At 36.7% G+C, this 27649-nt stretch overlaps 1 protein-coding gene and 1 pseudogene across 1 annotated transcript in view; both read left to right on the top strand.

Moving 5' to 3' along the window:
* The window catches only part of LOC126756146 (putative polypeptide N-acetylgalactosaminyltransferase 9), a 524546-nt gene that overhangs the window by 56723 nt on the left and 440174 nt on the right, over positions 1-27649 (top strand). The gene's annotated exons all lie outside the window — the stretch shown is intronic.
* LOC126756156 (uncharacterized) lies at positions 1254-25823 on the top strand (annotated as a pseudogene).

Here is a 27649-nt window from a genome sequence, read left to right as displayed (position 1 = left end):
ATATACTCATTTAGAAAAAAAAATTATTGGAAATAATTTAAAAAGAAAATTGTACAATAAATAAAAGAATATTATAGCAACATTTAAAAAATAAAATATATAAAAATAATAAAAATTTAAGTATATTATAAAAACTTTTAAAAATACTAAAAAAAATGTATTTAAAAAAATTATAAAAAGAATCTAAAAAAGATGTGTATACAAAAATTAAAGAAAAATAATTTTAAAGAACTAAAGTAAAGTATAAAACTTTTTTAAAAATATTAAAATATACTCATTTTAATGAAAAATAATAAAAAATTTAAAAAAATAAAATTATACTGTATATAAAAAAATTATTGCAATATTAAAAAAAGAAAGTTATAAAAAAAACAAAAAGATCGTAAAAAAAATTGAGTAAATTTAAGTAAATTAAAAATATATAAAAAGAATTTAAAAAAGAAAATTATAAAAAAATTTAAAAGATAAATTATAAAAAAAAATAAATTATAAAAAAAAAATAAATTATAAAAAAAAATTAATTCTAAAATTATAAAACATTATTGCAACATTAAAAAAGAAAGTTATAAAACCATAACAAAATAGTAAAAAAATTTAAGTAAATTTAAGAAAAAAAATACATATGAAAATAATTTAAAAAGAAAATTATTAAAAAATTTAAAAAAACATATAAAAAAAATCAAAAATAAGTTAAAAAAAATTTAAGGCTAAAATTTACGCTACAACCAATAAAAAACGCGAAAAATACATTTAAAATTTTCTCCTAACAAAAATATTTAAATAAACAAAAAAATAAAAAGATTTGAAGCATATCTGCAGGCGCTAGAGTCAGTAATAAATGGCACAAAAGGCACGATGCTGCATCTGTTAATAATAAAATCACTTAAACAGTGAACGAAAACTAAATAATACACAAAAAAAAATCACAACAAACATTACCGAACTTACTCATCCAAACAACGACACTAAACCATCAATGGCATGCCAATAAATTGCGCAAAGAAATAAACAGATTAACATGTGGCACGAGTAGCACAGTAACTCGCTAGTTAAAGGAAAATCACCGCTACGCTATCAATGAAAGCGACAAAGCTTAAATTGCAACTAATTGAGGCATACATTTAGGCGCATAATAAACAAAACTCTACAAAGCACTGCGGCAGTGAAGCAACTTCACGGAAAGCGGCGGAAATAAATAATCTTCTTCACTAAAAGAAAGGGAAACGACTACGTAGGAGAGTAATTGGAAGAGTATGGCAGCTAAAGGGTTCAAGCATTTAGATGAATTGTTAGCAATAGCGACGTACAAAATATTGAAAAGCAACAACTTTTATTCAACGACGCATAAAGCGAACACAGTACTATACAATCACAACCAAAATATGAGCAGAAAGTTAGAAACAGCTCAGACAAACAAAAAAAATGGCGTGAAAGCTCTGCTTCCATTGTCAAAATCGTGGCGGTGCTCACTGTCCTATGGTTCACAGCGGCGTTCTTCATCTACCACGATGATTAAGCACAAGGCAGGAGCAACAAATGGAATGGCAAGTCTTTGTCGCTGGAAAGTATCGCCAGCAGCGCCAATGGTGATTCGCAATGCGCTCGACACTGAGCAGGGCATTTATAAAAGCGGTGGCTGGTTTTGGCGTTGATCGTGATGAACGAGCAGCGCACGTTGGTGGCGCATACGTAGAAGTTGGCAGACGTGAACACCGACGCGGTGTGGGCGCTGTGCTGCCGACTCGCTACTCGAGCATAATCAGTTGCTCTCAAACAAAGATATTGCCCAAGAGACAGTTGCTTACGGTGCGACCACCGTTGTTGTAGACAATTTCGCACCTAATCTCAATGTGGGTGTGCGCTGAAGCACTGCAGAACTATGCATTGGTAGCGGCGCAATCAAGTGAACGCGTCTATCGTGGCGAATTGATTGTAGGCAATAAACCCAGCAGGCGCGGCAACAGAATGTTGTCCGAAGATGATGGTGAGTTGTCTGGCATTTTAGTAACTTTTTTAAAGTATGTACTGTGTGCTATATATATGCATATATATTATTATTTTATAATTCTTTTGCATTTAATTTTTGCTGCGCCGCACGGTTTGGAGTTTTGTCCTGAGCGTGCAACATTTGCGCGCATTAGTTTTATGGCGCTATTGTCTATTTGTTTAAGTATGCAGCTCATCAAGTTAATTTCGTATTCTCGTACATAAACACTTATTTACCTTATAACCAAATTCTGTGATTACGTGTTCGCGGACTTTGCTTTTGTTTGCTAAAACTCTGTCTTTTGTTCTTGTGGTTAGTGGTCATAAAACGATTAGTTGTTATTGTACATGTCTGATTTGTGGCAACGCCATCTGGCGTGATACGTAGGTTCTTATATATATTTCTGGCCTAATAATGTAAATAGGCATATTTATCAAATGGTTTTTTTTTTTTTTTTATTTTTTTTTTTTTTTGCTGATTGCTGTTTCGGGCTCATACGCATAGATCCATGATTCGTCACCTGTGACGATCTTATAAATGTCTTTTGAAGCACCGCGATCGTATTTTTTCAGCAATTCTTTACACCAATCCACACGAGCATTTTTTTGAGCGATTGTCAAATTGTGCAGGATCCAACGAAAGCAAACCTTTTGTACGGCCAGGTGTTCATGCAATATCGAATGTATGCTGGTGGGAGAAATGCATAGGCATGCCTCTATCTGAAGGTACATATGTTACATGACGGTCTTGCATGGCACGGCATCGATGTTTTCTGGCACAACGGCTGTTTTTGGACGACTTTCACGGAATTCGCCTTTGAGCGAGAATCGGCCACGATTGAATTCGTTGTACCAGTTTTTCACAGTGCTATAGGATGGTGCTTCATAGCCATACAAAGATTTTGGTTCATCGATGCACTCTTGTCGTGATAATCCACGTCGAAAGTTGTGAAAAATGATGGCATGAAAATGTTCACGAGTTAATTCTACTTTTTGGCCGAGATGAATTTTGTAATTCCCTGTAAGTAAAAGTGATGTTATGCTAAAAAATGTCAAACTTTCCAATGGAAATGTCAGATTGCACCTGGCAGCACTTAGTGTTGCCCTAGGCCAGAATATATATAGCAGCCCTCGTATTTGTTTTTGTATGCAGAAAGGTTTGGGCACAAGTTTGGCTTCTATGGAAGCCGAAGCAAACATATTCTTAACTGCAATTACCTCAGTTTGGACTTAAGTATTCTGTTGTGGGTTGTCACCTTCTTTAACCTTGCAATAATGCCAGTTCGGGTTGGTTGTCATCCAAGACATCTACTAGCAATCACAGGAAATGTTCTGTATTGACGCGGTCGGACCATAGAGAGAGGCGTGTTAGATGAGAGGAGTTCACTGGGCATGCAAAAAAGTGGCATTAACGAACACTTTCATGAAACTATGCTTATGTAAATACTTATGTACATAATGTCATATAAAAACATACATACAGACATTCATCTATTTGAAACAGTGATTGCTGCATGTCATTCTTTATTGACACAACGTTGCAATTACATTTATATATAAATACAATATACAAGATGCGTACCAAAGTAAACAGGACTTAAAAAAAAAAAACAGAACAAATGGTTTTCTCGGCAAAATCAATTTATTTTATTCAAAATAGTCTCCTTCTGCTTCAATACAGCTTTTTGCACGATCCAAAAGCATGTCGCACGAGTGTTTTAGCTCGTTGGCCGGTATGGCCGAGAGTATGCCGGTGCAAGCCTTTTGAATGGCCGCTACGTCTGCATAACGCTTTCCCCTTTCATGGGCAAATGCATTTTTCCGAAAAGGAAGAAGTCGCACGGCGCCATATCAGGTGAATACGGGAAGTGGTTAATGGTTAAAATGTGATTTTTGGTCAAATAATTGTCTTTCGAATGTTGGATTCTGAGTCAATTTGTGCGGAACAAACCGTGCACACACCTTTCGTAAGCCCAAAAGTTCGGTCAAAATGCGATAAATCGATGTTTTGGAGATGTTCAATTCCATTTTCATAAATTTCAATGATGATTTCGACTGATTTTTGATGAATTCACGCACAGTTTTGATGGAGTTTTCGGTGATCACGGATTTTGATTGGCCCACTTGTTGATCGTCATTTATGTCCTCACGACCACTTTGAAAACGTTGAAACCACTCGTGCACTCTGCTACGGGATAGGCAATCATCGCCATAAACTTGTTTCATAAATTGCAACGTTTCGCAATAACTTCAAAGAGAGAAGGGTATACAAATATACAATTTTGGCTCCAGAGCCATCTATAGGAGCCAAAAGAGACGAAATAATGAAAAGCTTAACGATATGGCAGCAGCGGTGGCAAACCTCACTCAAAGAACGGTGGACCTACAGACTGATACCGGACATCCATTTTTGGATCGATAGACGACATGGGGACCTGGATTTCCAGCTAACCCAAATACTAAGTGGGCATGGGTGCTTTAGAAGCTACCTGAACAGATTCTAGCACGACATTAGTCCGAATTGTCCGACGTGTTCAGAGTGCTTTGAAGACTCTGAGCATGTATTTTTTATTAACCTCGCTTTTTAAGTACAAGGGAAAAACTTAAAACTACACTCAGTGATAGTTTTACGGTGGAAAATTTGACGACACTTATGTGTCAGTCCACTGAGAACTGGAAAGCTGTCAGCGAAGCGGCAGCTTCAGTCATGACAAAACTTAGATATATAAAGCAGAATAGGCGTCCGTCAGTCCGTGCTCCCACGAAGTAAGACCTAATCAGTTGGTCCCATGGGAGAGTCTGGAATTGGAGTAGGTTAGGTTTAGCGGAATAAAGTTCCGCACTTCGGCTTTTTATGCTTCCCCCTACTTAAAAAAAAAAAAAAATTCAAACAATGAAATTTCATAAAATTCTCACTGGATAAATGATAAAGATAGCAGATTCTTACACACCAGTCGGCATTTATATGGCGCCACTAGCGGGCGCTAGATTCAAAAAGTCCTTTTTACTTTGAAACACACCTTGTATATGTATATATAGATATACATTTATGTACATACATATAAGTATATAGTCGTAGCGGTTCCCCATGCGCTTCCTCAACGCAATCCGTCAATTGACCGCGAATGCTTTTCTTCCACAATTCATCTGCCGGCTGGTATTTAAGACTTTATCGTTGTTGGTAAACGATTAAATCGCGATTTAAATGCGCCTTCGGCTTAAACTGCCGCGACACGCACACTACAGTTGCGCGCTCGAGACGCAGCGAGCCGGCGCTTTGTTGGCAATGATGTGGCAGTGAAGTGCAAATGGTTGTTGTTATTTTGTTGTTGTTGTCGTTGGCATGAATGTAATATTGCAAATCACTAAACGCGTACATATGTACATACAAATACAGCAACAAATACATTGTTATTGCTGACTGTTGCTTGTTATTTATGCTTAAATGGTTGCCTGTGTTGTTGTTGCTTTCTTTATAACATTTTGCGTTTGTGTTTATTTGTAGTTGTAACTTTTGATTTCGCTATTAGTTTTTATTGCTATTTTTTATTGTTATTGTTGTTGTCTAAATGTTCTCTATGTATCCGCATGCCGCTAATTTATGTGCCTTTGTAGGCAGCCCAAGCAATTACGCAGACAAATGCTTTTGAGAATCAGTTCTCAAATAGTTGCAGGCACATTTATTCTTTGGTTATGCTATTTGTTGAGAAGACGCGAATTCCAGCAACAGTTAAGACATTTTTAGTGACACAAGACCAACTGGACTCTGAGTTCTTAGAGGAAACATCTCTGTGCTTTTATAGAACTGGCTTCAGTAGAGTATTTTTTATCTTTGTGAAGACCCAAATTTATCAAGAGCGCATTCATAAGTTGTCTGACAACGTATTTATTTTTTAATAAGGGGATTTGCCTAGTCTTTTGAATATTCAAGCTACTACTCGAATGTTCTGGACATTTATGCAAGGTGTTTTCTTAAGCATTGAAACTTTTTTGTTAAATAAGTTTAAAATATTATCTTAAAGACTTCATGCTAGCTGCTTAAAAAGGAGCGCAAAAAGCTTTGTTGGAGAAAATCTCTTTCTTTCCTTCTCTGTCTCATACTTATACTGTTGAGATCGCGGCTAGAGGTTATGTCTGTTGTTTGTATTAGTTTGGTATAAATGTCTAAGCAAGATCGAATATTTTAGGCTTGAGCTGAAGTAAAGCTATGTTATGTGTTAGCAGGCACTGGCGACGATCCGCTCCTGTGCGAATGCATTCTGGCCTAGTGTAAAACACAAGAGATCTACAAAACTATTTGCCCTTAGAAAAGTTCAACTTGCTGCAATCGAAGGAGCTCTTACTGGATGTTGGAATAGAGACATTTATGCGGTAAGGCAAAGAATTTTAGCGGACGCTAGTTGTCAAAGTTGTATGGAGAAGGGTGAGATGGAAAATCCAGCAATTTTCCTTCATTGTATAGCCCTTGCAAGAATGAGGTTGAAATCTTTCGGCAGTTTTACATTCAGCGAACCGCCTCAACAAAGTTGTGATAGGCTTAAAGCACTTTTGTCGATTTGTAAGGGTCTTATGATCCATTATTTACGCGTTTTTAGGTACCACAATGAAACGACGTTCTAACTGCTGCTCAAGTGTGCTCCGTTAGAATCGACTTCCTAACTTAACCTGGCCTTATGTCTTATTAACATAATTTGTTTACCTTTCCTATATTTGCATGGACATGGTTGCGAATGAACTCAAAACTACTCAAAGAGTGCATGAACTCGTCAATCCATTGATTTCTGATGGTATCTTGTCGCAGTCGAGTCATACTTGGGTCAACAGCAAGTATTTGTCTCCACTTGGTATTAGTAAAGAAAATATAATAAATGATGTTAATCATCCAGAAGCCTTCTGCTCGAACTTTTATGTAAAATCAACACCTGGTTCGCACAGGGGCTAGTTTAGGCATAAGCTTTATTTGCTACCATAGCTTGTAAGATTTCTTTTTTAATTAGTTTTAGGTTATAAGTTAGTTTTAAGACTGAGTCGTAGCCCTCAGAATACATTTAAAAATGTCGGGAGCAAGCATTTATTGTAATTTTTTCTTTTTTTTTTCCTTTAGATTAAGATCTGTTTTCGGAAACGTTTGTTTAAGATAAAATATGTATAGTCTTAAGTTATAACTTTCTACTTTTGTAAATAATTTGTATTTTTGTTTCTTTTTGGTCTCAATAAATGAATTTGAATTTGAATTTGAGTGCATGAACTCGTTAGCTGTTGCATCAACCTATAGTATTTCTATATTAATCTTGTCTGGGTGCAAGGAAGATGATGAGTTCGCAAGAAAGAGCATCTGTAAAATCCTTTCAGGATGGGAATTCCATGACTTCAAACACTAGGGTACTGGATCTACCGACTTTGTGACTTTTGGCAAGGCTCACATGTCGGCAATGATAGGTGTACTAACTGGACAGTGCCCCATTGACAAACAGATGGTGAGGCTAACAATTTTGGAGGACGCAACTTGTCAGAGGTGCAAGGATGAAGATGAGTTGGAAACATTGTAACCTTTTTAGCGAGTTGTGAATATTATATCATACAGGGTCGCTAGTGTCTTAATCGACTTTATTCAACTAATGTACTTATATTTAGAGAGTTTGAGAGAACTGTATCCAGATCATCTTAGCGAAAAAGTTATGGTCGAATGAGAATTTGAAAATATTTATATCTTGATTAACATGGTGTAAAGTTCTATAAAATTATATTCATGGACTCGTACAACATTTGTAACATCAGTTCTATTGCATTTAACGATGAGATATTTAAATCAGAACATTTTCTTGCCTTGAGTTTCGAAAATTGGTCGGGTGATTGAAAAAAGCTCCGAAAGTCAGATAAACCTATTTTATATAGCACACTGATAGTTCCTGCTACATATATTTGTCTTCCGCCGTTTTTTTTGTAAATTTAAGGCTTTATTGTATAAAAACGGTTACAAAAATGCTATTCAAAATATTGGCCGTCGCTAGCTACTACTTTTGACCATCTTTCTGGCAGCATGCGTATTCCGTGACGAAAGAACTCGACATCTTTCGAGTCGATCCAAGTATCAATCCAATTTTTGGCATCTTCATATGAACTGAAGTGCTCGTTAGCTAGACCGTGTGCCATCGATCGGAACAAGTGGTAGTCAGATGGCGGAACGTCTGGAGCATACGGCGGGTGGGGTAAGATCTCCCATTTCAGTGTCTCCAAATATTTCTTGACCACCTTTGCGACGTGAGGCCTAGCATTTTCATGCTGGAGAATGACTTTATCGTATCTTTCTTCGTACTGTGGCCGTTTTTCTTTTAGTGCTCGGCTCAAACGCATCAATTGCGTTCGGTATCAATCTCCTGTGATGGTTTCACTTGGCTTTAGCAGCTCATGATATATCACCTCCAGCTGGTTTCACCAAATGCAGAGCATGACCTTGGCGCAGTGAATGTTCGGTTTTGCCGTCGACGTGGAGGCATGTCCAGGCTTTCTCCATGACTTTCTTCGCTTAGGATTATCGTAGTGGACCCATTTTTCGTCGCCAGTTACAATGCGATGTAAAAATCCCTTTCGGTTGTGCCTTTGAAGCAGCTGTTCATATGCAAAGAAGCGCCGTTCGACATCTCTTGGTTTCAAGTCGTAAGGAACCCAGTTTCCTTGTTTCTGAAACATTCCCATGCGCTTGCTGTGTCACTTGCAACGATTCGGCCAATTCTTTTTGGGTTTGAAACGCATCTTGGTCGAGTAATGCTTCCAATTCAGCATCTTCGAAAATCTTCTCCCTTCCACCACCATGCCGGTCTTCGACTTCATAATCACCATTCTTAAAACGTTGAAACCATTCACGACATGTGCTTTCACTTAGAACAGCCTCACCGTACGTATCCGAAAGCATTTGATGAGCCTCAGCCGCACTTTTCTTGGAATTAAAAAAGACAAGCAAAATTTCCCGCAAATGTCGAGAATTCGGCTCAAAAAGTGACATTTTCAGTTGAGACTAAATTTTGGATGCAAACAGATCTCTACAAATATTTTGTTGTGTTAGTGTTGACACAAATGTCCAAGATCGATATATAACGATTTAATCGATCAGTGCTTGACCCTAGAGACATCTACTGGAAAACGGCGGAAGCAAAGTCGTAGACGTAATCCGCTCGCTCTATTATATCTTCTCTAAAGCAGCAAAAAAGATTTATCTGTTCCACCTTCGAAACATCGACAGGATAGTAGCGATTATTTTCCTATATACCTAAAGCTTTGCTTTGTCAAATATATTATACTCTGTAGTAACCTCTTCTTCTAACTCCTGACAGCATCTACCATTGTTTTTATATAGTGTTCTCAGTCTTCCCTTTATATTTTAATAGTTGGCATGTTCAGCTCATATTCCATTCATTTGCTAGTCTACTTGTTAAGCAAGTTAGGGATTGACTCCACCGAGACTCAGCAATATTTATAACAAGAGTATCGATTAAATTTCTACAAGTCAAGCAGCCATTACCCTACAATTAGAATCATATAAATTCCCTCTTTTTCGAAGTCCAATTGTAGGGTTATTGTGTAGTCAGTTGTTAGATCCACTAAGATAGCAAGGTATTTGTTAACTACTTTTGATAAAAAACCTAAGAGACTTTAGTGAAAGGTTCCTTAACTAAATTGACAGAATGCTGCTGAGTTGACAGTGCTTGGCCGGCTAAAAATCTCGTTCCGTTCCGGTTACGTAGACCCAACTGTCCTGGGAACGGATTGCAAAACATTGCAGTAGTCTGGTAGTCCAAAGGCGGTTCTGGTATCTAATCTTACTGAAAAGGGAAGACCTCCTACTCGATTATCTAGTTTGAAGCTAACCATATAGCTCAACGGAAAGTTTGGGTGAAAGTTCGTAAACATCAAATTAAAGAACACGTGGCCGCGATGTACGTAAACTATTTTGTTCTGATTCCAACCACTGCATCACCAACAAGCAACTCCATTACAACTTTTATGTGTTCCCAACGCAAAATTTTTTGTAACAACAAATACACAATCCGTCCATACAATAGGAAACCTCTAAACTCGTTGCAAAGCCGCTTGCTGCCGCAGTCGCCATCCGCGCATTATCTATTTGAGTTTGAAGGGATGAAAGGGGTTTCGCATAATTCTGCGGCAAGTACGCACATTATTTTGCTGCTTTTGTTCTCAGTATTCCTTGATTTATTTGCTGCCGCCAGCTCGTGTGCCAACAATAAAACGCATTTTCCGCCATCAGTCACGTCCATAATTCTAAGCGTGTGCCAGCGCTGCGGGCTAATAAGTATGTAAGTGTGTGTCATGCCATATATCAAATAGACTTATTGAATGTCGAAAAATACTGCAATTTATGTATTTAAGCGTGATTCTCTATGCGCACAGCCATTTTTATTCAGAGTCCATGCTCTTCGCATTATTAGCGGCCATAATGAATGGCTGTGTGGCAATTTAAACGCAATAAAAAGTAAAGCAAAAATGCCAGAAAGTTCTGCATTCTAGCAGAATCATCGTTGCAGATAATTGCTCGATAACTGATTGCATTAAATTGCATGACGAGCGCTGATTGCAACGCGCAGCAGCAACGATTCGCTAGAAGCGGCGGCTGTACGTTGAACGCGTTGCGTAGAGTGGAGAGCGATCTTCGCAATTTATATGCTGACTACTTGTACACTACTTATATAATTTATTGCATTTCGTATGAACAAAATTATCGAGTAATTGGGAAAATTTCGCAGATTGTTCGGTCAGTTTGTATGACAACTCTAAGATATAGTGACTGCAGCTGAAAAATTTGTTCGGAGATCGCAGCATTGCCTTATGCAATTATTAAAGCGAAATATTGCGCAGCTATCTTGTCAAATAAGAAAGCTTTTCATACAAATACTTGACTCCGATCGGCCGGTTGGTAGAGCATTACACTGTCGAGAACTGTCCATCAACTCCAGTAACTGGATCGCTGGGCCTCGAGACAAGCTTAGTAAGCTACTGGGTTACTGCCATCAGTTGTGCAGTTGCAAGGTCCTTCCGGCCTGGAATATATCGGTATATATAGCCTATGGAAGTCTTCGCCCTCAGCAAGCTTCACCTTTCAATAATTGTAGGAGTACTAACTGGAAACTGTCCTATCGGGGGATTCATGCAGTAAAATTTTATAAGTACATATTATGCCGCCTGCATCAGCTGTTTAGAGACACGTCTCAAATCTTCCTCCATATATGTCACTCTTAGACATCCACGTGTTATGAAAAACAAGAAATGAAACACCTTAACACTTTTAGGATAGGTTCGGGGCGCTTTGCCGATCGCTAATTGCCAACTATAGGCGTTTTTAGTTTGGTTTAACAAAGGACTGAACTTAACTGAACTAAGTGTAATCCTGCCGCCGTACTGAGGGTCAGCCACCTAACCTAGCCTAACCTTAGGCAATAACTTGTGCCAAATTTTGTGAACATATCTTGTCTAATGAACTCCGGCAGTTCAGTTTGTATGACAGATATATGTTAAATATAGTGGTCCGATATCGACAGTTCCGAAAATGGTAGTACAAAATTTCAGATCAATATCTCAAAAACTGTGGGACTAATTCATGTTTACACAGACGGAAGGAGAGATGGATGCACGGACTTGGTTTAATCAACTCACTTAGTCACGCTGATTATTTATATATAGTATATAAAGACGTTTAAAATAGGGATGCTACAAAAGTAGACCGAAAGGGTTAGCAAACGACGCCAGAGAGCGCTACGTCCAATTTATGGCCGTCCTAATCGTCCTGTCTGATCAACAAATGAGCGTCTAGTGTAAAAATTTGTATCCACAGGCATAGTACAAAACGTTACCGTGCCAGTGAGGCAAAAAAGTGCTCGTAGTCTCGAGCACATTGCTGCAGTGCATAGTGCATCAATTGTGGAAGACCCAAATCTCTCTCTCACACGTCGCTCTCAAGCATTGGGCATCTCTATGACGTTGTTGTGTTGAATTTGGCGAAAAGATCTTGGTGTAGATTCTTACAAGATCAAATTGACGCAAGAACTGAAGCCGCTTGACCACCAGAAAGCTCGTGAATCGCTCTGAGCAACAATTTGAAAATGATCCGGATTTTCAACGAAAAATCATCTTCAGCGATGAGTCTCATTTCTGGCTGAATGGCCTCGTCAATAAGCGAAATATGCATTATTGGTCAGGCAACAATCCATACGTAGTCCATGAGTCACCATTGCATACCGAAAAAAGAACGGTTTCGTGCGGTTTATGTGCCGGCGGCGTCGATAGTCCGTACGTTTTCCGCGATGCTAAAGAAAGGCACGTTACTATGAATGGGAATCGTTACCGCTCAATGATAACTGAATATTTTTGGCCCGATTTGGATGATATGGACTTAGACAATATGTGGTTCCAACAGGACGGCGCCACAATCCACATAGCGAATGTCAAAGTCGATTAATTGAAAACCAAGTTTGGTGAACTAAGTGGTCCAGTCAATTAGCCGCCTCGGTCGCCCAGAAGCCAGCGACAGTTTATGAACTTTGTACGAATATCGAAAGATAATTTGCAGCAATATCGGCTGATTTATGCTTGAAAATCTTCGAAAATTTGGTTCAGCGTCTGAACTACTGCATGCGTACCTATGGTGGCTTTGCAAAAGTTCAGGGTATAGAGCGAAGATAGCGGCACCTTCACTATTATATTTCCAACCTTTACTTTTTTTATTACAAAACCTTGTAAGTTTTTGAAACTTACAGAGAATCTCTAAGACAAAAAACACTTCGAAATCTTCTGAAAGCTCAACAATTACTCAGTGGCACACCGCTAGGACTCTCTTCCCTACAATTTATGTCTCAATGCGTGATGCTTACCAACCCTACATTTAATAGCTGCTTCCAAAACACATTTCGTTCGCTGCGCTTGCGTTTTGATTTATTTCGATTCGTTTTATTTCGAAAACAATGCTTTTATGAGCGCCTAAAACTGTGCTACGGCAAAAACAACAGCAAACAATAAACCGTAGAAATGCGTAAAGCAAAAGCATAAATAACGCAAATGAACTCGAAACTGGCATTTCAGCATTTCTGCGCTCAACCCAACAATCTGAAGCAGTCTAATGACTGAACTAAAGCATTGCCTCGGCACAATTTGGTTAAACGCGCGTGAGAGCACAACACACTTATAAGCTCGTAAATTATATAAGAGAGTTGCTTATTCATGTACATTCTATTCTCGTGTGCTTGTGTTTGTGTGCGTGCCTCATAAATCCATTGATTTTCCATATTTTATTAGCATTCAAATTTTGCCGCTATTCAACTTTTCTACACCATTCAATTTGCAGCTGCTCTATGCAGCATTTATTCTCTCTTTTCGATTTTCCGAATTTATGTATGCTGCTGAATTTGCAATTGATTGCCATATATTTTGTTGCTGCTTGCGCGTATATGACTGTCTGCTTCACATCCCAAAGCGCAATGTTGCGCCTCATTGCGGCAGCCAGTAAGCGGTAAACTATTATTAAATATACTTTATACGTATGTTCTACTATGTTTTCGCTTGGTTGGTTGAAGTAAATATAGTAAATAGATAAGAATTAAAACATGAAAATGATTTCGTCTACTCTCTCCAGATGTGGTTATTATCGGGTTCCATATGACAAAGTGAAATAGAAATAGAAAACTAACAACACGCTTCAAATAACTGCTCACACTATTCATAAAATGTCCTGTAAAAAAGCAATTTTTTCTATAGACACATACACATACATAGATATATATTAAGCTGTCCATTAAGTCCCATTTTTTTTATATCCTGAATAGCTAAGTTTGCCACGATGTTTGTAAAAATCCGAAGGAAACGTCGAATACCATTTAATGTATATATATATATATATATATATTTTCTGGGAAAAGCTGTTAAAAATAATCGTCTGTTTCTCGTTATCTCATTAATTGTTCTCATTTTTTTGACACCTAAGCCCCTTTTCGTAGACCAGGTCACATATATGTATATATGTATATATATATGGCGTCGAGTCCGTATAGCCATATCCACCTGCTTGTCCGTCTGTATATCCGTATAAGCACACTAGTCCCTCTGTTTTTAAGATATTGAGCTGAAATTTCGTACACGCCCTTTTGTCTCTAAGAAGCTGCCCATTTGTCGGTATCACTGATATCGCACAAACTTCCTTATTTGACGACATATTTTCAAAAAATCTGTTACGAATAATTGTTTGAGGAAATGTTGTAATCTGCGAAAAAATTGTACAGATCGAGTCACTATAAGATATAGCTGTCATACAAACTGAATGATCGGAATCGAGTACTTGTGCGTAAAGCCTTTTCATTTGGCAAGATATCTTCACGAGATTTGGCACAGCTTATTACCCAAAGTATCACCACAGTCTCCAAAAAGCTTGTTAAGATCGGACAACCATAACATATAGCTACCATACAAACTGACGGATCAAAATAAAATCCTTGTATGAAAAACTTTTTTATTTGGCAAGATATCTTGACAAAATTTTGCACAGATTGTTCTATAAAGCATAGATACAATCTGCGGAGAAAACGTGCAGATCGGCGCACTATATCATATATCTGCCATACAAACTGACGAATCAAGCCCAAGTCCTTAAGGTAGTAGTCTGGTAACTTGGGTTCAAAAAATCGAATGACATGTCTATAGATTAAGAATAATCAAGAATATTTGCTTTCGGATAACATCAAGAGCCAAAATCAACCGGGCCACCTACGTGTATTTTTTTTGAGGTTCCAACTTCGAGTGGCAATAATAATTCACAAAAATTAAATTATTATGAATTTTTTTTGTATTTTAACTCAATTTGTGAAACACATACATCAACTATGATATTTCGATTAAGTTAAGCGTTTACGAGATATTCATCGTCAAACATCAATGCATATTAAGGTGGATCAAAAAAAAAAATTTTTTTTTCGTTTGGTACTCTGAAAAATAGGTTCCTAGACACCTCTTAAGAAAGCCTATAAGTTTCATCATTCATAATAATTTTTTTTCATTGAGTTATAAAATTCATAAGAAATGAAACATTTTCCCAAAAATAGTCAAATTTCAACCGTTAATATCTTTTAAACGGTTGGGTTTACGAAAAAATCATAAAGGCCATATTTTTAGAAATTCAATTTCCTACAAAACCTAATTAACGAGATATTTTTTCAAGTAGTTGGAAGCCAGATATAAATTTTTCTATCTGATAATAAGAAAAAATAGAAAACCGTTAGGCGGAGGACCTTCCCGTTACAATTAAAAATTCATATTTGGAGTGGCTTTCTTAGAGGTGTCTAGGAACCTATTTTTGCGAGTACCAATTGAAAAAAAAAATATATTTTTAAATCACCTAATGTATATCCTTTCATGCTATTAAAAATACATCCGAAGGGTATCATAGCTTCGGTGTAGCCGAAATTAATGTTTGTAGTTATTTTCAAGCGCCGCCTGAAGTTTCTGTTTTTTTCCTAAAATAAAGGATCCAATGTAAACAAACTCGTTTTTTTGTTTTTCTTTTTTCTAATTTAACCCATGCCCTAATAAGTATATTTATTTACACTGCCTAGACAATATATATATATTTATGTAAACATAATCACATGTTTCTTCATAAATTTTTTTTTATCCTTTTACTCTCACTCCTAACCACATACTATAACTGTTATTAAGTATAAATTTACGCCTTATCAGTTGCCCACTGTGGCATCCTTTTTCCTGTCGCCAAATCCCTTACGCTAGCTAATCCTTTTTTATTGCTCATACAACACACTTTATTGTCACATAACTTTTGTTAACAATTTCGAAATGTTTCCTTATTTCATTATTTTTACGATTTTCATTGTCTGCACGCAATTTTATGGGGATTAAATGAAATATGTGCACTTTATTTCTATAGAATCGTTTCAATGTGTTAAAGGATATAGTAGAATGCATACATTTTTGAGTATATTTAAAAGCAGTTGTAGTTGTTGTTGTCGTAGTGAGGAAGATAGTGTTAATTTGTTGGCTAAAAAATAGCAGTAATACTAGTTGACTTCATAAATTTGAAATCAATTAGGAGATTAGGCAATACAATTTGATGCGTTCTGCTAGGAACGGTCATTTGAGTGTGAATTACTTCACTTGGAAAGCGTGCAATTAGGAGACTATAAAATTATGTACACTATGCCTTAGGCTAAATTTCTTAATTTGCAGATTATCTTAAAAGATTTTTTTGTTGAGAGCTTATTCTGACAATAATGTGATCTGCAGCTTTCATGTCCAGAATGGATACTTAGTATATAGGTTTACATAACTTCCATTAATCCGATGTAAGGTCTCCCACACTGCTGTTTCTTTGTAAACCTTCTTCAAGTTCAACTTCTTTCAAAAGAGTTTAAGTGTATGACTTGAGATGACTTTCTCTAAAGAAATTTGGACATTGTTAAAAAAAATTGGTTTGTGACTTTGATGAACTATTTTTTTCGCCTAATTGTAGGCAGCATTTAATTAAAAGAATATTTCAGAATTTCTGCCAAAGGAGTTTAAGAGGGATAACTTGAGCCGACTTTCTCTAAAGAAATTTTTACATTATTATTTAATCAAATGTGTACTGGTTTGCGACTTTGCTAAAGTACTTTTTTCGCTTAATTGAAGCCATCATATAATTAAAAGTATGTTTCAGAGCTCCTGTCTTATGAGTTTAAAGATATCTTGGTATAACTTTCTCAACAGAAATTCATATATTGTATTTTAAGGGTTTGTGAATTTGCTGAGATACTTTTTCTCGCCTAAGTGTAGGCAACATTTGTTTAATACAATATTTCGTACTTCGAACATTACGGAATTCAGATTTTTACATTTAAAGATATCAATTCATCAATATGTCAGACATTTTTTACATTTTTCTTCATTAACATAATGCTGTCTCATTATAAAAATGTTCCCTACATCGTCCCAAGTATATGTATATATTACACGCATATATAGATATACACAAATAAACTATTTTACCATGTTGCATGCAGCAAACATCATAAATAACAAAACTCATTTGCATCATATCAAATATAGGGGAAAATCATTCAAATGAACAACCGAGCTCCTATCCCGTCCCAGTGGCGCCCAAAAGTATGCCATAAATATGAAGCAAAGTGTCATAGTGCCCCAACAGACTAGACACAATACATCAGCGGCCACCAGCACAACTGAGCAAACATATATTTATCATTGCAGCAGCTGCATATATAAGCGTCAGAAATGCATGAATAATATAGTACGAGTATTTTTGAAAAATACATAACTAAAAGCAACAAAAATTGCGAGAGCAAAGTAAAATAATCACCAAGCATGATGGATGCTAGCATGCAAAGTAAATCTGCAAACAATAGCAAAAATTGGTCAACACAAGTCACCGAAGTATCAACCGGAAACATGAGCGATTGCATAAGCCAAAATGTGTGAAAATGTTCAAACGAAAGCGAGAGTAAAAAGTGAATAAGAATAAAAAATTACAGAAAAGCCAAAAATAAAAAGTGAAAATGCAACAGTGACTGTTTAGTTGCTTTTATCACTTTTATGTATATTACAACAAAGTCGATATATTTGTTTTGTGGCAATGAGATTTTTCTTACTTTGCGTCATGCTAGTAAAACGAACCCCCAAGCTGACTTGAGATTGACAAATAGCTGAGCATTCACGAAAGTCTTATTAAAAAATGGAAACGAAAAAAGCTTGCGATAAATAAGTATTCATCACACAGGCTTACAAACTCGCCATATATGATGTGGTAGCGGCGTTTTTATGTGATTTGCTGCTACACATGTGTATGTGGCAGCCGTAAAAAGCTTGTATTGAATGGCTTTGTAAGTAGATTGGAAAAGAAGTATCAGTGGCTTGGCCATTTTTCAGTTTTTCTTTCTTGCTTTACTTTTTGCCAAAATTTTGCTGGTTGAAAAGTAGAAGATATTCAAATTTTTTATATTTGACGTTTTTCCTCAACTTTCTGAAGCAAATTCTTCGAAAAGCTTTACAAAGTTAACTTTTCATAATTTTTTATACTCTTGCCATCTGTTGCTATAGAGTATACAGTTTTTAATGTCTATAAATTTGTATTATGAATATGAAGACCTCTAAAGAATACTGTTATCAGTGACGTAAAAACCTCTAGTAGCTTGCCGGCCTTGTACATCTTACTTACATTTCACCCTGAACAGGATATACTGTATTAAGTTGGCCAGTAATTTGTAACACCCAGAAGAAAATTTCGGAAACGTGGCAAAAAACAAAAAATGATGATCAGCTTGACGAACTAAGTCGGTTTAGCCATGTCCATCTGTCGATCCTCCTGATCGTCTGTATATACACGAAAAATTACTGCAGTTTTTCAGATACCGACTTTAAATTCTGCACACGTTCTTTTCTCATCAAGAAGCTACTCATTTTTGGAACGGATGATATTGGTTCACTATAGCATATAGCTGCTATACAAAATGAACAATCCAACTTAAGTCCTTGTATGGAAAACTTTTTTATTTGACCAGGTTTCTTAACAAAATTTTGCATACATTATTATGTAAGACTTCGATATAATATCTCAAGAAACTGCTTAGATCAGACAACCATAGCATATAATTGCCGTACAAACTGGCCGATCAAACTCAAGTCCTTGTATGGGAAATTCTTTCATGTGTCAAGGTATCTTTACAAAATTTAGCAGAAATTATTGATAAAAGCATCGCTATCATATTCTAGGAAGTAAATTTAGATTGCACTACTACAGCATATAGCTGCCATACAAACTGGCCGATCCAATTAAAGTCCTTGTATGGAAAACTTTTTTATTTGTCAAGCTATCTTCGCGAAATTTGGCAGAAACTATTATTTAATACATCGCTACAAATTTCCGAAAAAAGTTTAAAGATCGGGGCACTATAGCATATAGCGGCCATACAAACTGACCAAACAAAATCAAGAAAAATATATTTTTTTCAGTTTTCTTCTTCAAAAGTGCAACTGTGAAGGGCATTATTATTATTAACATTTTTTCTCGTTATTATAGCAAATGAAATATAAAATTGGACTGTCTTCCAAAATATTAATTTGCTTCTCTGTGATATCATTTGCTGCGATTTTTAGCCTTAATGATCTGGCATACCTACTACCTACCTTCTGATTGCATCTCCAGATAAATGTATGAACATTATACAGAAGTACTCCACGAAATATTTATTTTTGCGCTAGGTACTGTGATTAAAGAAGTATGATCGTTCATATACTGACTTTCATACAAGATCACTTGATCTGTTTTTGAAGTTTAGAATTCATTTTACTATGGTTACTCTAAACATATTTCAGTTTGGTGCATTACCCTAGTACAAATCTAACTGCTGGCTTCGACTGCCTTATGAAAAGTGGCAAACCTTACCTGTGGGTTTTCATATCTGCTGTTATGACTATTTATTATAAATAATAATCTATATATAACAAGAAGCAACTTTTAAAGCCTTGACTTCGACTAAACCTCACTATGTAGCTTTTGCTCTTCGTGGTTTATAATATGGTCACAAGGTTACTTGGCTCGTTCGATTGAATTATATACTTTTTTACGTAAAGTTTCTGAACTGAAGTCCCTGAAGAGTCTGAATATTCTCTAGTCTTTCTTCTTCTTCTCTTCTCTAGTCTTTATACCAATATTTTCAAGACCCACAACAGTCTGTTTCTTCTCTTTATATATATAAAATCCTTAATAAAAAATAACTTAATCGCTAGGTGGCGCTGTATTCGATGTACTACCAAAGAATTATATAACCATTTGCATATTGAAACTGCAATTTCTTTACACTATCATATTTTATTGCTCTGAAAGAACATTTTTCAACAGAAATCTGACTTTCTTATCTCACTTTAATTTATTGAAACTTTTCACTTTCCATTATTTGAATTCCCTTTGGCTGCACGCTTCGTAACTTCTACTTTTCTCTGCGTCAAACTCACATATACAGTTTGACTATACCCCGCACGCTCCTCTGCCGCCACCATTGTGCTTGAATGCATTGCGATAACTTTGAAATAACCTTTCAAATATCCTGCCATGTTCTGCTGTCAATAGCAGACATGTTGAATCGCCGCTTAACTCCTTCACATAGCTCATCCATGTAAATATGTGTGACTGCATGTGTGCATTCGTGTTTCCATTTGTGTTTTGCTGTTGTTCTTCTAAATGGATTGAAATTGTATTGATATTCGCGCTGTTCAGCGCTTACCATTGGCAATATTTGCATCCTCGCAACAGCGCACACACACACGCTAGCATACATATTTATTTAGAGCTAGTGGTTTGTGCGAAAATCAATTTCTATGCGTGCATTGCATTTGCATTGCTCTTCTCTCGCTTGTTCCTTGTATGCAATAGTGTTTTTTACATTCTCCTTTGGCTTTCATCCTTCAAGTTGTCTGCTTTTACTGAGCTCGTACATAGTTTTTGTTTGTTTGCGGGATAAATGCTGCCATGAGGGATTTGTTCACAACCGGCAAGTGTGCGTTTGTGTGTGGTTGGGTAGAATCGCATTTTCTTTTGCACATGAGTCGCTTCTCGCATTCACTGGGGTCACGTTCTGGCCTTCATCTGGGTGCTGCTGCCGCAATCAATTGCGTCTGGGTCTTCTTTAAGACGCGTGTTTTGTCTTTCCATTGTTTTGGTGCTTCATTTCGAAAGGGATCGTAGACATAATACTTTCTCGGCAGCGACTTCTAGATTTCTAATAGAGGTTTATATGAGCGATTTGTCTTTAATAATTGATGAAAAATGTTATATAGTAAAGTTAGAAACCATTCTGGTGTGTGTCTCTGGTAAACTAATTTTTCGCCTAATTGTAGGCAACATATGCTTTCACCACATCCTGAACAGGATCTTTAAGTTTGCCACGCTGTTTGTATCACCTAAAAGAACGCGTCGAAGATTATACAAAATTTAGATATACTTATATAGTAAATGATCAGCGTGACGAGCTGAAACTATTGAGTCGATTTAGTCATGTCCGTATGTCTGTCTGTATACTCCTACTATTTCAACTTTTCTTATCAAGAAGCTGCTCATTTGTCAGAACCGGCGATATCAGTCAATTATAGCATATACTACAAGGTCTGTCGCAAAAGAAGCAGGACTGTTAAAAAAAACAACAAAAATTAATATTTTTCAAAAGTTATATTTTTTTATTCAAAGTAGTTTCCTTGTGCTTCGATACAGCGTTTAGCCCGATCAATTAGCATTTCAAATGAGTGTTTAAGGTCATTTTTCGGAATGCTCTTGAGAATATTGTTCGTCGCCTTTTGGATAGGTGAAATGTCCTGAAACCAGTGTCCTTTTATGGGCAAATGAAGTTTTCCAAATAGGTAAAAATCACAGGGTGCCAGATCAGGTGAGTAGGGTGAGTGATTAATGGTTAATATGGAGTTTTTTTGCCAAAAAATCAGTGGCTAGCGTCGACCAATGACACGGCGCATTATCGTGCAACAGACGCCAGGATCCTGCCTCACGGAATTGTGGTCGAGCACGACGAATGCGTGACAAAAGACGCTTCATAACACCAAGCTAAAACACAGCATTAATCGTTTGGCCAGGTGGGACGAACTCTCGGTGTACAATACCCTCGGAATCGTAAAAACAAATCAGCATTGTCTTTATTTTTGAATTCTGAAGACGACCGACTTCTGATCGTCACAGAGGTCCTCACGACCTTCTTGGAATCGCTTAAACCACTCATGCACATTACTACGGGATAGGCAATGATCACCATAAACTTTTTTTATCATTTGAAATGTTTCAGTACACGTTTTCCCAAGTTTAAAACAAAATTTAATATTTGCTCTTTGCATTTTACGACCGATGCAAAAGCTGCTGCCACTTTTTGATCGATAACATCGATTGTAGTTATCCAATTGTCTTAAAATTTTTACGAAATGTCAACAAGAGATGAAACTTTTTATTTCATATACCCACCAATAGGTGGCGCCACCAGAAACAGTTATATTTAAAAAGTTCTATTTCTTTTGAGATAGACCTTGTATGTACTATGGCTACGGTGCCGCCTTAATGAACTATTATCTTGATTTAAATATACTTCAGTTTTTAAGCCCTTAAACCTGTATATTATGTATATCAATCACCAAAGTAATTAGTAATGAAATTTTGGATATAAAGTTTTTGAGGTTGTTGACTTTGCTAAAAAAAATTCTCCCAATTGTATACTACATTTTTTTTCCTTTAAAGCGATATTTCGGAGTATTATATCATTAAAGTGTAGTCAAAGTGTCGCCTTCCTTATTTTTGTTTTTCATCACACTAATTCATCAAAAAGACAAAAATGAAAGTCTTATATATAACTTCATATTCTACCAACGCTATACCTTCAGGTGAATGACTTCGCTGAAATATATCGATTGCCCAATTGATGACTTAAAGGGATTTATGTAAATAATTTTATATGAGTTATATTTGAGGGAGTCTTCCATATCGCTTATTTTGCAAAAAAGTACATCATCTTATTTTCTTATATCTCATGTTCTTACTTACAAATTATGAAGGGCAAGGCACGGCGAGGTTACCTACTTTCCTAAACGAAAACATACAGAAATTTCAAATTTAATGAGAAATGTTTATTATCATTCGAAAAAACATTCTTTGTCATTTATTTTTTGAGGATTATCTCTTTGAAATATTGGCTACGGCTACGTCTCAGATGGTCCATTCGTTGTGTTAAATTTTCATTGAGTCGTTCGAGTATTTCGACTGGTAATTGACGAATGACAAGCGTGATGTTTTGCTTCAAGGTCTGAATCGAAGTGGGATTGTCCGCATAGACTTTACTTATCCTCAAAGGGAAAAGTCTAACGGTTTGACAAGACACGATCTTGGTGGCAAATCGACCGTCCCAAAAAGTGAAATTATCTGTTCACCGAAGTGTTTTCTCAATAGATTTATTGATTGATGCGATGTGTGAGGAGTGACACCGACTTGTTGAAGCCAAATGATTTAATTTCAGGCATCAAATAATCGGTTATCGGTGCGATAATAGTCGCCATTGACGGTTACGTTCTCATAGGCATCATTTTTGCAAAAATATGGACCGATGATTCCACCGACCCACAAACCACACCAAACCGTTGTTTTTTTGATGAAATGGTAGCTCTTGAATCTCTTTAGGTTGCTCTTCGTCCCAAATGCGGCAATTTTGCTTGTTTACATACCCATTGAGCCAGAAATGGGCCTTATCGCTGAACAAAATTTAACTCGAAAACATTGAATCTTCTTGGAACTTTTCAAGAACCCTTAGATCGAAGCGATATTACTTCGGAGGGTCGTTGGGAAGTAATACTTTCGAATTATTTGTAAAATACCCACAGTATGTGCGTGCGATCAGGAAAACGGAAAACAGCTAGAAAGGTTTAAAAATGTTATATTAGTCTAAGATAAAACTCTGAACGACTATTCTCTGAATTAATCTTTAGTAACTACATCAATTTATCTCAACGGTTTATTTAATTCTCTCTACCCTATTCTCTAATCGACTTTTAACATTAACCTTTATCTGTTTTTTTGTTGCAGCTCATACTAAACCACAGCTGCAAAATTACTTCAACGTCTATTCGAAGGTGAAGCTATTGCGCGCCAATAACTGTGAGGTCTGACACGAACGCGTCTGCTGAGCGCTCGCCACAGCACCGGTCGGTGATAACGTACTTGGATACGCACTGCAAGTGCACCGAAGGTAAGTGTGTGTGCGGGTTTCCCTCTATGAAATGTTTTGTGTTTTTTAGCAAGCTGACAATTAAACATATAGCCAAAAGACTTTATGAAAACCGCACAGTTAAAAGCAACCTTCAAAATAATTTTAGCTACATAATTAAAATGCCATTGCAATTACAATAATAATAAAGTTATCATAACTTGTTGCCAAAAATAAATAAAACTGAAATATTGAATATTAAACGCATTAAAATTGGAAAATATGAAAATTTAATTAGAGCCGTGAGCTATTTTCATAGAATAATGAGTTCAAACTAAAAGTTAATTACAAATAATTCGAAAAATCTTTTTTTTTTTAACCGCCAATATGCAAACAAACACAACGTTCTGGCATTTAATGCTGCAGCAGGCGGTCGGCAGAGCTGGTTGCCGAAAGCCAATCGACAATAACGCTGCGGTTAACCATTGCTGTTGCCGTCATTTACATTTCCCGTCAAATATTCAATATTTTTCAAATGATTTTCACTTGTTTAACTCTTTATAGATTTTATAGATTAATATTCATTTAAAAAAGCAAAATATCAACAACTACCGTACGTATATAGTTACAAATGTGTGAACAATAAAAAAATGTGGTAGAGGCCAAGACCAGGACCAAATCGATTCATTTTCGACAACCGACAGTCATCCGAGTGGACTGACACAAGTCAGCGAAACATACGAAAAGATCTATGAATTGGGCTTCGAATTGCTTGCGCATCCACCGCATCTTCCTGCTCGCTGTGAAGAAATTTTCATCGAAAGAAGAGGTGATCGTCGAAACTGAGCCTATTTTCGGGACAAATCGTGCTAGAAAAATGTCGCTAAAATCAGTGTATCATCCTTGAATGGAACTATGTGTATTTTACTCTGCTAGGCCGGTGACTTTTCAATTGACCTAATGACTATAATTCTTATCGGTTTTCTTATATAAGGTATAAGGGGGCTAGGGAATATTTTGACCTGATTTAATCCAGTTTTGGGGTTCCAATATATTATTACCAGAAAAAGATGGCCGTAAGCTTTCAATAATATACCTCACACTTTGACCAATAAATAACCACAAAATCAACAGAATTTCTTAAAATCCTTATATTAGGTATATAGAAGCTTGGGCAAATTTTCACTCGATTTTATACATGGGCAAATTTCGTTTTGACCGATATATACGGTTTAAAAACAATGGGAATTTCGAAAATTTTTGTATTAGCCATAGGAGGACTGGATAAAATTTTGACCCGATTTTACCACTTTTAGACAAAATAACATACTGTTATCAGAAAAAAATTCTATCTAAATTTAAATAATATATCGGTTTATATCTGTATATCTGTAGTTTACAATTTTATTTTATAAATACTTAGAACAACAATGTGCTGAATAAGCGCTGAAGAAAAACAATTTTTAATATTAATCTAACTTTTTTTACAGCTCGAAAACTGCGCACGTCTCGCTATTATCACCAAAGACCTCAGCATGATCCTTTGCCGACGCCTTGCACTTTTCTTCCACGTTCGTTGAAACATCTCTTTTCCGAACAGTATCACAATACAGAAGCAAACCGATTATCTGGCCTGTATGAATCGTCAATGCGTAGAGCTTCTAAAGCACGTATGTACTTAACGCGGTGCCGACACCAGTTCGACTTATGAGAATCGATAAGAATCTCTCCGGCTGTTTCCTTGTTTTCCTATCATCAGTAGGTATTGGAGAAGTTAACGTGTCTTGATGAGTTGGGACATGTACAAGATTTTCTGTGGTTGCTCGAACGCCTCGGCGTGGATTCAAACTTAAGTCCCACAACAGATACAGAAAAGGACGTCTGCAAATTGGCAGCCCGTGACGCAAACTCACCGGTAAATGTGGTCTTACTGTCTTCACTACAGACGGCCGTCAAGAATCCACAATCGATCGTGTCCGAACGAAAAAATAATCAAAGTGAGCAGGTGTTAATGATGAAGTGCTGGAAGTTGGTTCTATGAAAAATATTTCAGAGTTTAAAAAGGTTTAATAAAGATTTAAAAATAAACTAAGGGATTTTTAATTAAAAAAAAATGAAGAATGGAAATGGAAAAAGGTAAATGGTAAATGGTAAGAATTTCAGCAAAACTCATCTAAGTATTTATCACTTTTGCTGTGATATTAAGCTACAGTAACTAGTATATAAGGTATTTCCACAAACAGCTGTCGTTACGACTGTCTCTAAGTGGTGCTCTCTCTCTCGGCTTGGTGCTCATTTGGGGCACCATTGTACTGAGTGTTGCAATTATGGCTGCTCCAAGGATAATAAGGATTTGCATGCCGCCAAAGCGATAATCATAATGCAAAAAAGCAACTACAACAACTACTTAACCGGTAACAGTAAGGAAATGGCGATAAAAGCATTAAAATGTTGCTGTTGGCTACTACGCCTTTGCCTAGCACAAAGCCACCCACTCTTACTTTGCCTCTCACACCGCAACCGCTTTCACGCCTTCACTGCAATAATGAATGCCAACAGCTCGCAGCACTGTTTTGGTTTTACACATTCACGGATTTCCTCGCTTCCCATCACCCGCTTGCTGTCTACGCCGCTCTTTTGGATTACTATATTCTATTTTTCGTTGGTATTTCTTGCGGCTGAAATTAAGATCTACTTTGTAATTTTGTCATTTCATTTTACGTGTGCACGCTGCGGGGGGAGCGGCGTGCGAATACTTGGAAAGCGTCATTTGGTGTAATGCTTTTGGGATTATGCAAAAAGCTCTTAGTGTCAGTTTGTTGCTTATCATTTTCCAACGACGCAAGGCGTTCGAGCATGAAATTTGTATATCTTCTAACTGTTTGTTGTCGCGCTTACTCTTAATAGTTGTTGTTTGAAGGTGAAGTGCTAGTTGAAAATTCTTCAATGAGCTGGCTTAGTGAAAGTTTTTGAAATTTCGCATAAAATGTGACATAAAATGCTCAGCTGCTGCAATGAGCAAGCGTTCATTATGCTTGACTAGAGCTAGATCTTAGTATAATATTAGGAAAATAGAAGGTGGTAGTACAAGAAAAGTGAGGGGCTTATTGTTTTTTACTTGTTTGTTGCTAGAACGCGGCGGGCTCTACGGGTCCAGTTCATTAAAGCGTAAAAGTCGTTTGAAGTATGTTTCTTTTTAATCTCGTGTCTTTAAAGAAGAAGAAACTTCAATGTTGATATGCTTGTGGAGCAGCAGAAAACATACCCTGAATAATTTTTAGGAACATTGCCGAGTTCTAAGGACGTCATACTATTTCTGAAGAAAGTTTTTTTTAAACCTGTGGTTTCGCAGAAGTAATAAAAGGCATATAATTTGATGCTATGGCCAAGAATTTAGCTGCGGTATAAAGATACGGGTTTGCCATTATATGACTTCGTGATAGTGAGCGCCACGGCCGACGCTAATAAATTTCAGCTGAGACGCCCAATTTTCGCCAACTTTTTGCAAGAGATGGAACTGCATGTCAGTAATAAATATTCTCTTTCAAGGCGTCAAACGTTCAGGGCTTATCTGCATAGACAACCGACTTCAAATAACTCTACCAAAAGGTTTCACCCAAAGTTTCTTTCAATAAATTGATCGTTTTGTTGACTGTATGGCATGCAGCGCCGCTTTGTCGGAACTCAAGCTCGTTCACATCAACATACTCGAACTCAAATATAGTGCCAAATTACAGCCAAAGGTGAGCTTCATCGCTAAAATAAATTGTTTTTCGAAAATTGGGATCGATGAGCATCTCGTTTTGTCCCCATTCACTGAAAGTGCGACGCGATCGGCCACAATTCTTGAACGCGTTGGTATTTGTAAGCCCGAAAAGCAAGATCCTTTCGCAAAGTCTTCGAATTTTCCATAA

Source organism: Bactrocera neohumeralis, chromosome 4, assembly GCF_024586455.1.
Source record: "Bactrocera neohumeralis isolate Rockhampton chromosome 4, APGP_CSIRO_Bneo_wtdbg2-racon-allhic-juicebox.fasta_v2, whole genome shotgun sequence".
Lineage (NCBI taxonomy): Eukaryota > Metazoa > Arthropoda > Insecta > Diptera > Tephritidae > Bactrocera > Bactrocera neohumeralis.
Note: the sequence above shows the minus strand (reverse complement) of the source record. Positions and strands in the feature narration are given on the sequence as shown.